At 45.6% G+C, this 12,376-nt stretch overlaps 1 protein-coding gene across 1 annotated transcript in view; it reads right to left on the bottom strand.

Annotated features, from left to right (window-relative positions):
* Window positions 1-12,376, bottom strand: part of MSH3 (mutS homolog 3) — a 2,089,876-nt gene that overhangs the window by 1,933,153 nt on the left and 144,347 nt on the right. The gene's annotated exons all lie outside the window — the stretch shown is intronic.

The following is a 12,376-nucleotide window of genomic DNA, read 5'->3' as shown; positions in this document are numbered from 1 at the left end:
CAACTATGGAATCGCAGTGGTATGTGTTAATGTGTTGCGCCAGGATCACCGTTACAAAACATAATTTTTTTTAACTGACTATGACAATGAGAATAAAAATATTTTTTAGAGCCTGCAGTGGTACTATGGACAACCGCTTACTTAATAAAATGAAACCTAAAAGTTTAATTTCTCTATTTCTATCATCCTGTTTTTCTTTAAGGAAAATTGGTTGCATTAAAAAAAAAATAAGATTGCTTAATTAAAAAGCAACCATAGACATCGTGGTCTGCTGACACCATCAGGCCAGCATCTCTATGATGGCTATCATTCCTAACGGGCCGTAAACGGTTATCTAACTCATTGATATTTATGAGGTAGGATGATTTGTGTCCAACTATTTAAAATGCGCCCATTTTCTTACACTAGGAATTGTGATTTCCTAGTTGCGATTTGGTTAAGAATCGCAATTTGGAAATCCCAATTCTTGATTTTGTACATATAGCCCTAGGCATTTGGTACTTAGTTTCTAAGGTGGGAAGCCAAAAAAAGAATGATCAGACCCTTCTAAAACCCGGGAATCATTCTGGCATATTTCAGGCACCTGGCGACAAAAAACACAGGCCAGTCAATGGTCAGCTCAAAGTACCAAAACACAAGAAATTGATTTATTTTTTCTTGGACATTGGCAACTAATTTAGTTGTGACATTTGTCGTCTTTTCTGGATATTTAAAATCAGCAGTCAATATCAATTCGCAGGAGCTCAAGATTATGAATAAATAATATATTCAGAATCTGATACAGTGGTTAGTAGCACCAGAGTAGGATAGTCAAGGCCAAACAACTCTGGTGCGAAGCTTGAGTTAGCAAAGTACTTGTTCAGTACTTGTTCAGTACACAAAGCTGTAAAATACAAGACTTTAACAACACCTCAAACTGGAATATCCAATTTAAGAGCTATTAAGAGAGGATTCTCACATTTCAAGCCTTCGGTTCTGATCTAAGGCAAGGTCTTAGAGTAGTAGGTCCAGAGTCGGGGGTCATCTGCAATGAGGACCAACCCTGTTTACATGCTTTCCTTTTAACCCCTTGCATGCTCATGACGAGCTCAGCTCGTCATGAGCTACAGTGCTCCGGTGCTCATGACGAGCTGAGCTCGTCATGGCCTTTAGAACGCTCGCACGCTGGGCTAATTCCCCTGCTGTGCTGAGCGTTCTAAAGAAACGGGTGCGGCCGTGATGAGCTCCGCTCGTCATGAGCACAGGAGCACTGTAGCTCATGACGAGCTGAGCTCGTCATGAGCATGAGAACGCTGCGCGCGCCCCCCCCCCCCACCCCCAGCACAGCAGGGGAATGTGCTGAGCAGGAAAGGGGTTAAGAAACATGGACTGTATCACGTTACGAAGGGTAGAAAGAGAGGAATGGCTTGAAAGAGGAATTGCAATGTATGTGCCTCTCCTCATCTAGAATTCTTTTAACAATGGCCACTGTTGAGGTATACAACAATCAGGGAAATCTCTTTCAAAGGCACTTAAACCTTAATCAGCATTTTACTTGATTAGGATTTCCATTCTGTATAGGTACCATTACGTCTGAGGTATGGGGATGTATATTTTTATTACATTTTAAGTTGTATTTAATCTGTGACCTTAAACTTATGAACTAGTCCATTTTTATCAGAATTATGGAATTTTCTCAGGTGCTGAACATAATTGGACCACTGTACTTAACAGGGGCAGCTTGTCGCCCCACTGGTCAAAGCCAGCTGCTAAAAAATAAAACGATATTCATTATCGTTTTCTTTTTAAGCAGCTGGCTCAGCCAGCGTGTGCAGGGAGGGGCGGGCAAAGGCATGAGAGGGGAGAGGACGAGTGTTATGTGCACTCTCTAAGGGAGTATGTTGAGCATGTGTGTTTGGCCGGACGTCTTTGGCCGACCAAAACACACATGCACACTTAGGTTTCTCAATCCCAGCTGCATTGAACAACCGGGTTGGAGAAACCCCACGGACTCTCTGACTTGAGTAGAGCATCTTTCCAACCCACTCAGGCCAATCCCTGTGCTTCTCTCCTAGAAGGAGAGCAGCACGGGGATTTGACAGAGAGTCTGTGACGTGGTCCCAGTGTCTGCTGGGACCAAGAAGAACCAGTTCAGAGGGGCGACGTGGAAGGCTGCTGGCATCTGGTAAGTTTAACGTTTTATTATTATTAAACTCCCTGCCCCCTGCACTCCCCTTCCCACGCTCCCCCTCCTGCGCTCCCCTCCCTCATTCCCCTCGCCCCACCACACTATTTATGTGGTGGCCGCTGCTGGTACTGAAGCTCATTTACTTTCTCAATATTTCTGACATTATAATAGCCTGCAGTTTACATTACTAGCGACCCTTCTAGGCACACTTGATTTCATTATCTACTATACAAATGAAACATTGTTTTGTAATTGCATTTATATAGCTCTTACTACCCCTGACGAGGCGTTGAAGCGCTTTTCCGGCGTGTAGCACGCTACTCCGGGACTCATAGAGGATTAGTATTGAATTAGTATAGTAAAACATGCAAGTACATTTTAAGTGATGGATAGGTTAGTCAGTTATTTGGATTTGGAATGACAGCAGAAGGATAGAGGCGGACATAAGGTTTGTATTTATATAGTGCTTGTTACCCCTGATGGGGTGTTGAAGCACGCTACTCCAGAAGCCCATAAGGATTAGAGGTGGATTAGTATGGTGAAATATGAAAGTAATATCAGTGGTGGATATTAGTCAGTTGTTTGGAGTGAGAAGGAAAGCAGAGGGATAAAAGGGGAAGAAAGATGTCTGGTAGCTGAATAAGTCCTAGGCCTGCTGGCCTGGGGGTGGGAGCTGGGGAGCCGCTTCTCCTGTTCAGAGTCTTCTAGGAGACAAACAACCTCAATCCACACTTCAGACTTCTGCAAGTAAAGGTCTCACAAACTTGATATCTAACAATACTGTTTGAATAAAACTTTACTCCCTCTCCTGGCCAAAAAACGAAGTGCACAGTCTCTATTAAACAGTAGCTCACAGGTGCACCCTCCAATGTAGAATATCCCTGCAGGTGGGGGAGGCAGGGGGGGTGGTTTCACTGGCTTGTTAACACAAAATGGTGGCTGGGAGTGCACTGTTTAACATACAGGTCTTAGCACAGAGCAAAGGAGAAATTTGGAGGGAAAACTGAATAGTCACCAATAACGAGAGGGAAAACGACAGAGTTTGAACTGCAAATCCCACAATTCAACACGTTTAATGGAAGCAATCATGGGCAGGAAAATCACGAGGTTAAAAACACAAAAGGCACTCAGGCCCGCCACCACCTCCTCTTATGGGCCGTGCTGGCCGTTTTGTTCCGGCTTGCCCAAGCCCCTTGCGCCGACAGCTCCTAGCAGGCTATGTCACGTGGCAGGGGGGGGGGGAGGCTGGGGGGTTCAGAGCTCACCGCCCGCGCCCGGGCGTCCGCAATAGCTTACCTCCGGGCCGGTTCGCTCTCCCATTGGTAGGCCGGCATCTGTGGTCCCCTGTGGGCCATTCACAGGCCCACTGCTCCTCACTCCAGCGGGCCTCTCAGAGTGCTCTTATTTGGCCCGCTTCTGGCCCAGACGCGAGTCACCCTCTGCCTTGGTACTTCGGTGACTTCCGCCTCTCAGAATCGGGCGGCTGAGAGTCGGATTATGTTGATCGCGGGAGGGCCGCCCCGGAGCGCTTTTGTTATGCGGCCATCTTGGCTAGCACCAAGCCACACCCTAGCCTGCCTTTTATGACTGTTGTAGTGGCTGCATTGACCTAATCTACTTCCAAAACTATTTTTGCAGTATCCATGGACTCAACAGTGAGTGATGCAGCATGCAATGTATGTGCCTCTTCTCATCTAGAAGTCTTTTAACAATGGCCACTATTGAGGTATACAAAAAGCGGGGAAATCTCTTTCAAAGGCACTTTAACCTTAATCGACATTTTACTTGATTAGTATTTCCATTCTGTATAGGTACCATTACGTCTGAGGTATGGGAATGTATATTTTCATTAAATTTTAAGTTGTATTTAATCTGTGATCTTAAACTTGTGAACTAGTCCATTTATATCAGAATTATGGAATTTTCTTAGGTGCTGAACATAATTGGACCATTGTACTGAACAGGGGCAGCTTGTCGCCCCCCTGGTCAGAGCCAGCTGCTAAAAAATAAAACAATATTTATTATAGTTTTATTTTTAAGCAGTTGGCTCAGCCAGCGTGTGCAGGGAGAGGCAGGCCGAGGCATGAGAGGGGAGAGGATGAGTGCTATGTGCACTCTACAAGGGAGCAAGTTGAGAATGTGTGTTTGGCGACCAAAACACACATGCACACTTAGGTTTCTCAATCCCAGCTGCATTGAACAGCCGGGTTGGAGAAACCCCACAGACTCTATGACTTGAGTGCAGCATCTTTCCAACCCACTCAGGCAAATCCCTGTGTTGCTCTCCTAGAAGGAGAGCACCACGGGGATTGGAAAGAGTCTGTGGCCTGGTCCCAGTGTCTACTGGGACCAAGAAGAACCAGCACAGAAGGGGCGACGTGGAAGGCTGCCAGAAGCAGGTAAGTTTAACTTTTTATTATTATTATTATTATTAAACTCCCTGCCCTCTGGGCTCCCCTTCCCACGCTCCCCCTCCTGCACTCCCCCTCCCTCAACCCCCTCGCCCCACCACATTATTTACGTGGTGGCCGCTGCTGGTACTGAAGCTCATTTACTTTCTAAATATTTCTGACATTATAATAGTCTGCAGTGCTGATCCTCCAATGGGCTAAAAAAGAAAATGTTTTTACATTACTAGCGACCCTTCTAGGCACACTTAATTTCATTATCTACTATACAAATGAAACATTGTATTGTTTTGTATTGCAATTGCATTTATATAGCACTTACTACCCCTGACGAGGCGTCAAAGCGCTTTTTCGGCGAGTGGCACGTTACTCCTGGACCCATAGAGGATTAGTGTTGAATTAGTATAGTAAAACATGCAAGTACATTTTAAGTGATGGATAGGTTAGTCAGTTATTTGGATTTGGAATGATAGCAGAAGGATAGAGGAAGAAATACGGATTGTATTTATATATCGCTTGTTATCCCTGATGGAGTGTTGAAGCACGCTACTCCAGAAGCCCATAAAGATTAGAGCTGAATTAGTATGGTGAAATATGAAAGTAATTTCAGTGGTGGATATTAGTAAGTTATTTGGAGTGAGAAGGAAAGCGGAGGGATAAAAGGGGAAGAAAGATGTCTGGTAGCTGTAAGTCCTAGGCCTGCTGGCCTGGGGGTGGGGGCTGGGGAGCTGCTTCTCCTGTTCAGAGTCTTCTAGGAGACAGACAACCTCAATCCACACTTTGGACTTCTGCAAGTAAAGACCTCACAAACTTAATATCTAACAATACTGTTTGAATAAAACTTTACTCCCTCTCCTGGCCAAAAAACGAAGTGCACTGTCTCTATTAAACAGTATATCACAGAAGCACCCTCTGATGTAGAATATCCCTGTTGCTTTGGGGGGGGGGGGCTGGTTTCACTGGCTTGTTAACACAAAATGGTGGATGAGGGTGCACTGTTTAACACACAGGTCTTAGCACAAAGCAAAGGACAAATTTGGAGGGAAAACTGAATAGTCACCGGGCATGAGAAGGAAAAACTACAGAGTTTGGACTGCAAATCCCACAATTCAACACGTTAAATGGAAGCAATCATGAGCAGGAAAACCATAAGTTTAAAACACAAAACAGGTGGTTAAAAATATGCAATCACAGGCAGGTTAAAACTACAATTTTAAACTGTAACAACCACAGGCAAATACAGTAATCACAGAGAGGGAAAATCGTGTTTTTAAAAAAAACATTTTGGGGGGGGGGGGGGGGGGGAAGAGACAGGATTAGTCTACCTCCTTACCACTTCCTGGACTCTGCTCACTGAAATCTGGGGCACAGGTAGGCTGCAACTCACAAGATGGAGGAGAATGATTTGGGGTGCACCCAGCAAAGCCTTAAGGGGCCTGGGCAGGTGTGAGGGGAGGGCTCAGAGTTGCCTGGTAGCTGAATAGCCAATCCCCAGTCCTAGGCCTGCTGGCCTGGGGGTGGGGGCTGGGGTGATGCTTCTCCTGTTCAAAATCTCCTAGGAGACCGACAGGCTCAATCCACACTTTGGACTTCTGCAGGTAAAGGCCTCACAAACTTGAAATCTAACAATACTGTTTGAATAAAACTTTACTCTCTCTCCTGGCCAAAAAATGAAGCACACAGTCCCTATTAAACACAGTAGCTCACAGAAGCACCCTCTGATGTAGAATATTCCTGTTGCTGGGAGGAGGCGGGGGGGGCTGGTTTCACTGGCTTGTTAACACAAAATGGTGACTGAGGGTGCACTGTTTAACAAACAGGTCTTAGCACAGAGCAAAGGACAAATTTGGAGGGAAAACTGAATAGTCACCAGGAATGAGAGGCAAAAACTACAGAGTTAGGACTGCAAATCCCACATTTCAACATGTTAAATGGAAGCAATCATGGGCAGGAAAACCACAAGTTTAAAACACAAAACAGGTGACATGACTGGGCTATGTCACTGGTAATCTTAATCATAGTCTCCAGATCATCACATTTTTCTCATCATTTACTTACTGAGTAATAGGTGAAAGAGTGCATCATGTTGCTAAATAAAGCGTTATCTACGCCCATTCACTGGGTTTGTTCTAAACAAATAAGAACATTTCTATATGCGGGTTCTAAAAAAATCAACAAATATTACCTGTATTTGCTGATAACCACACGCTGTTTAGATTTATTTAAATATAACACATCTTATTCTTTGTTGTTAGAGAGTGCAAATAGATTAATTTCAATGCATTATGCTTTGAGAATAAACTCTAAAATTGGGCTAATAAAAAGCTAATTCAATAAACTCTATAGAATCAAGAATGCTGCTGCCAGACAAGTTGTAAGCCTGGATCGACACGACCACAACAACCTTACACTCAAAGACCTGCACTGCCAACCACTTGCCAGAACAATCTACTTCTAAACTCTCAGTATCGCCTATGAGGTAATTCATAGCACTGGACCGATTTTTCTATAACCAAGAATCAAAATATGCACACAAAGGAATGATCTCAGATTACTGCTGCTCATCATCTCTACTTCCTGAAGAACCTGAACAGGCAGTATTTCCTCCTCCCCACAAAGTGGAGAACAATGTATCTGAGAAAATGAGGTTAATCAGCAAGTACCTATAATTCAGAAAAGCCATAGAGCGTGGATGTTCCCCCAAATATTACTCAACTTACCAAATGTCATATATGATTTCAGGTTTGTTACATAGAATGAAGTGTTTCAAAAGGCAAACCCCATAGAACCAGCAACACTGCCAGTGGAGGTGGATGCTGGCAGTTCTATGACAGATAGGCCAAAATGCTACCAGATGGTTCTTAGTGTCCCTGTGGGTAAGACCACAGTGCAGCTGGAGAGACTTGACATTATCCGCTGGATGCCTGCTTGATTTTAAACAACTGTATAAAGTCCAATATAGGTAGGCTGTTGGTTTGAAGTTTAACCCCTTCGATGCTGAGGACGGCCGGGAGCCGTCATGGCACACAGCGCTCGTGTGCTGATGACAGCTCCCGGCCGTCATGGCGCAAACCTGCGGGAGGAGGGCTTCAGCTCCACCCGCGTGTCGTCGATCTTTTTTTTTTTACTGCGGGAGGCAGGGGAAGACCTTCCCGTGCCTCCCCCGCCCGCCCCCTCCGACGTCACTGATGACGTCAGCGCGCGAGCCGCGCTGACGTCGGCACTTGTTTACTTTCTGTTTCCCCACCGGTGGCCGCCATTTCCAAGCTGCGCCTCGGTGGGGAAACCGGTACGCACAGCGATCTCGCTGCAACAATCTTTCTTTGCGAGGCACCGGGGGACAGAAAAGGGTTTGCCTTTCCCCCCCGGTGCCTCTTTTCTGCATTCCTGCTGCACGGTCGTGCAGCAGGAATGCAGAATAGTCCGATTTGTTTATTTTTTCGTTCGATTTCTGTTTCGGGGAGCGGCCCCTTGAGCAAGGGTCGCTCCCCCAGGGGTGCATAATGTTTTACTGTGCTTGCCCCCCCCCCCTCCCCCGGGGGGGGCAGGAGATATATTGTGGATTTGTGTAGCCCACTGGACCACCAATGCGACATTGTTTGGGGAGTGGCCCCTTGGGCAAGGGTCACTCGCCTTGGGGGCATGTTTTTGGCTGTCTGCCCCCGTGGGGGGCATATCAAGCCATGCTTTTTGTTTTTTGTAGCCCACTAGGCCACCAGGGATGCGTATAAGGAGAGTGATCCCTCGAGCAAAGGTCACTCTCCATTTAGGCCCCACTAGATCACCAGGGATGTGTGTGGGGAGTGGCCCCTTGGGCAAGGGTCGCTCCCCAAGGGGGCATATAATTTTACAGTGTCTGCCCCGCGGGGGGGAAGGGGCAGGACATATATTTATGTATTTTTGAGCCCCCTGGACCACCAATTGTACTCTGTATGGGGAGTGGCCCCTTGGGCAAGGATCACTCCCCTTGGGGGCATGCTTTTGGCTGTCTGCCCCCGTGGGGGGCAGATCAAGCCATGCTTTATGTTTTTTGTAGCCCACTAGGCCACCAGGGATGGTTATAAGGAGAGTGTCCCCTTGGGCAAGGGTCACTTTCCATTTTGGCCCACTAGACCACCAGGGATGTGTGTGGGGAGTGGCCCCTTTGGGCAAGGCTCACTCCCCAAGGGGTGCAAATATGTCTATGGTGTCTGCCCCCCATATATTTTGTATTTTTCTGCCTGCCCGAACCACAGATTTTGCGTTCTATAGGGAGTGGCCCCTTGTGCAAGGGTCACTCCCCTTGGGGGCATGTTTCTGGCAGTCTGCCCCCTTGGGGTAGGCAGATCACGTCGGTATTTTTGTTTTTTGTAGGGGCCACCAGGGATGTTTAGAAGGAAAGTGACCCCCTAGGGCAAGGGTCAGTATCCATTTGGCACTAGACCACCAGGGATGTGTATGGGGAGCGGCCCCTTGGGCAAGGGTTGCTCCCCAAAGGGTGCAATTTATTTTGGTACATTGAATGTTTGATAATGTATTGGCCCACTGGACCACCAATGAAGCCATGTGTGGGGGGTGGCCTCAAGGGCAAGGGTTTCTCCCCTTTTACAGGGGTGAATATTTTATTTATACTCTTAGGCCCACTTACCCCTTAGCTTTTTTGGTGTATTGTGTGTTGACTGGTGCATTATTTGAATATGTGATTGTAATGTTTTTTCTTCTCCTTTTTATTGTAGTGTAAAGCTTGTGATTCCTGTTTGTGGTTTTGGCAGTGGTTGTTCTGCAGTTTTGCGTATTTGCATTTATTTGGTAAGAAAAACATTTTTGTAGGGTTTACTTCAAATGAGTATTATTGTTATGCATAAATGTCTTTTTTTGTGAGTGCTGTCATAATGGCTGTATTTCTGTTTGTGTTCTGAGCATGAAATTAATTGCGATGTTTTTTGCGTTGTTTTATGTGTAATTTGTTTTTTTACCTTTTTCTTTTTTAGTGGGATATTGTTGATCCTTTCCGTGTCTGTGCAGAGTAGGTGGTGCTGAGTCTAGCTGCTTCTGTCAAGTGAGTGGTATAGTGTTGGAGTATATAGGTCTGTGAGATAAAGCAACATTGTGTTTATTTCTTTTTTTTCAAAGGATTTGTTGTTCACGTGTTTGACAAATAATCTTTTTTAGTTAGCATTATGGCTAGCCGTAGAATGACTGCTCAGCAGGTGATTAGTTTGCTTCTTGAATCTTCCTCTGAGCTGGATTATGAGACTGGCAGTGCGTCTGAGGGAGAGGATGATTCAGGCAGTGAGTTTTCTCTCCACATGGAATCATCGGATGATGAATCCACTCTCAGTGCGGACGAAGTGCTGTTTTACAGGAGGAGATTGATGTGCCGATGCAGCAAGAGACATCTGGCTTGCAGCCTGATGCTGCAAGCATTCCCATTGGAAGTGCTGGACTCTGGGTTGATCCAAAAATGGTGCAGCCGGTGTTGTCTGGTTATGCAGGGTGTAAAGTGGATTGTGAAAATTTCTTGCCTATACAGTTTTTTAAGTTGTTCATGGATGATGTCTTTTTGGCATTGTTGTGCATACTAATTTGTATGCGGAACAGTTTTTGAGGAAGAACAGTGCCAAACTTAGGCCCCACTCTAGAGCTACCCGTTGGACTCCCACAAATCTGGATGAGATGAATAGGTTTTTAGGTTTGACTTTTTTGATGGGCTTGATAAGGAAGCCTTCCCTGGCTTCATATTGGTCTTCCAGTCCCTTGATGGCAACGTCTATATTTCCTGCAGTTATGTCTCGTGATAGGTATTTACTTTTGCTTCGGATGCTGCATTTCGTTGACAATGATTTGGCGTTGCCAAGAGATCACCCTGACTATGACCGCCTTTTTAAGATTAGGCCTGTTATTGATCATTTTGTAGATCGATTTTCAGAGATCTATTCTCCAGGCAAAGAAATTTCTATTGATGAGTCTTTGATCTTGTTCAAGGGTCGTTTACTTTTTAAGCAGTACATTCCTAGCAAGAGGGCACGTTATGGAATTAGGCTGTATATGTTGGCTGAGAGTAGGACAGGATATGTCTCCAATTTACGTGTGTACACTGGTAAGGATTCCACTATTGACCCCCCTGGTTGTCCGTCCACTTTTGGAGTGGCAGAGAAAATTGTCTGGGATCTTGCTAGAGGACTGTTTAACAGAGGCCACCATTTGTACCTTGATAACTTCTACACTGCTTTGCCATTGTTTAAGGAGTTGTTGAAAGTAGACACTTTTGCCTGTGGCACAATCCGCTCTAACCGTAAAGGTTATCCGAAAGAGCTTGTTTGCAAAAAGCTTCAGAGGGGACAGTGCAGTGCCTTGCGTAGTGATGAACTGCTAGCTGTAAAATTTGTCGACAGGAGGGATGTGTACATGCTGAGTACCATCCATGATGAAAGTACTACATCTATGCCTGTTTGGGGTGCTGTTGCTGAAGTGCGTAAACCTGTGTGCATTGTAGACTACAATAAGCACATGGGTGGTGTTGACAGAGTTGATCAGAGGTTGGAACCTTACACTGCTATTCGTAAGTCTTATATTTGGTATAAGAAGTTGGCCATCCATCTGTTCAATATAGCAACTTTTAATGCTTTTGTTGTGTTCAAGGAGTGTTCTCCTGCGTCAAAGTCGACTTTTGTTCAGTTTCAGGAGTCTGTGATAGGCAGCCTTGTTGTTGTGGATCAGGCACATGTTCCTAGAGTCGGAGTGGTGGAGGAAGTGGCTAGATTGCGAGATCGCCACTTTGCTGATTACATTCCTGCCACTCTGTTATGGCTGTCTTTTTGCTAGCTCTTTGGAGAAGGAGAATGATGGAGAGTGACTCCAGCCTATCACCCCCATAGCATAGGGATTAGGCCGATAGACAGGGACCCTGTCTTATATATATTAGGGCATTTTCGTACCATTTTCCTTAGAGTAAGGCTTATGAATTTAAGTTAGGGGATAGATATATAAGTATTAGTCATGATTTGCTCATTTGCCAACATGTTGAGCTGTTTTTCATGGAACTATGCATATTATGGGCTCCGTAGGCCTTAAAACGAGACAGACTCCATTTTGCTTTCTGCCCGGTAGCTCGAGAAGGCTTTCTAGGTGAAGAGTAATGTTTTAGTTTCAAGCTGTTGTTCGCTTGGAGAGAACCGGTTCAGGCTGACCCTTATCGAAGGAATGTATTTTTCTCCACTCCGAAGACACAACTTCAGGCCGGCCGGCTGGGAAAGTGTCCTTGGTACGGGGAGGTACAAGAATTTGGTGGGCGGCAGGTTACTGGCCGTAACTTTCCATGAAGGAACGGGCTTTGATATTAGCAAAGGTGTTAGTCAGTTTAGTCAGTTAGTCCGTAGGCGGCATCTAGCCGTTAGCATCTCTGCCATTATTCATTTTCATGGTGGACAAGTCGCCATCTTTGAAGTCGGAGAAAGATTTAAGACCGAAACTCTCTGAGATAGACTGAACGAGAAGTAGCGCGGAGCGCACTGATACAGAGAGAGAGAGAGAGACGGTAGCTAATAATCAGCAAGGTTCCAGTGCCCTGGAGGGAAGCAGACGAGGTTGAGCCTAGCGGTGCAGACGTGTACTTGTGACGGCTAGGGTGTGACTGCAAGGCGAGCCAGGACACAGAGACGAGAAGGGAACCTAGATGACTGCCGAGCCCAAACTTCATATTAATCAGGTGACGTCCGACCAGCTCTAATCTTTACCTTTTCTTTGCAGAAGTTATGTTGCATAGTAATGTGATTGGTGTCTGTTGTTAATAAATACCCTAATTCTTATGGAATTATCGTGT

The sequence above is a fragment of the Lissotriton vulgaris genome, chromosome 3_1 (assembly GCF_964263255.1).
Source record: "Lissotriton vulgaris chromosome 3_1, aLisVul1.2, whole genome shotgun sequence".
Lineage (NCBI taxonomy): Eukaryota > Metazoa > Chordata > Amphibia > Caudata > Salamandridae > Lissotriton > Lissotriton vulgaris.
Note: the sequence above shows the minus strand (reverse complement) of the source record. Positions and strands in the feature narration are given on the sequence as shown.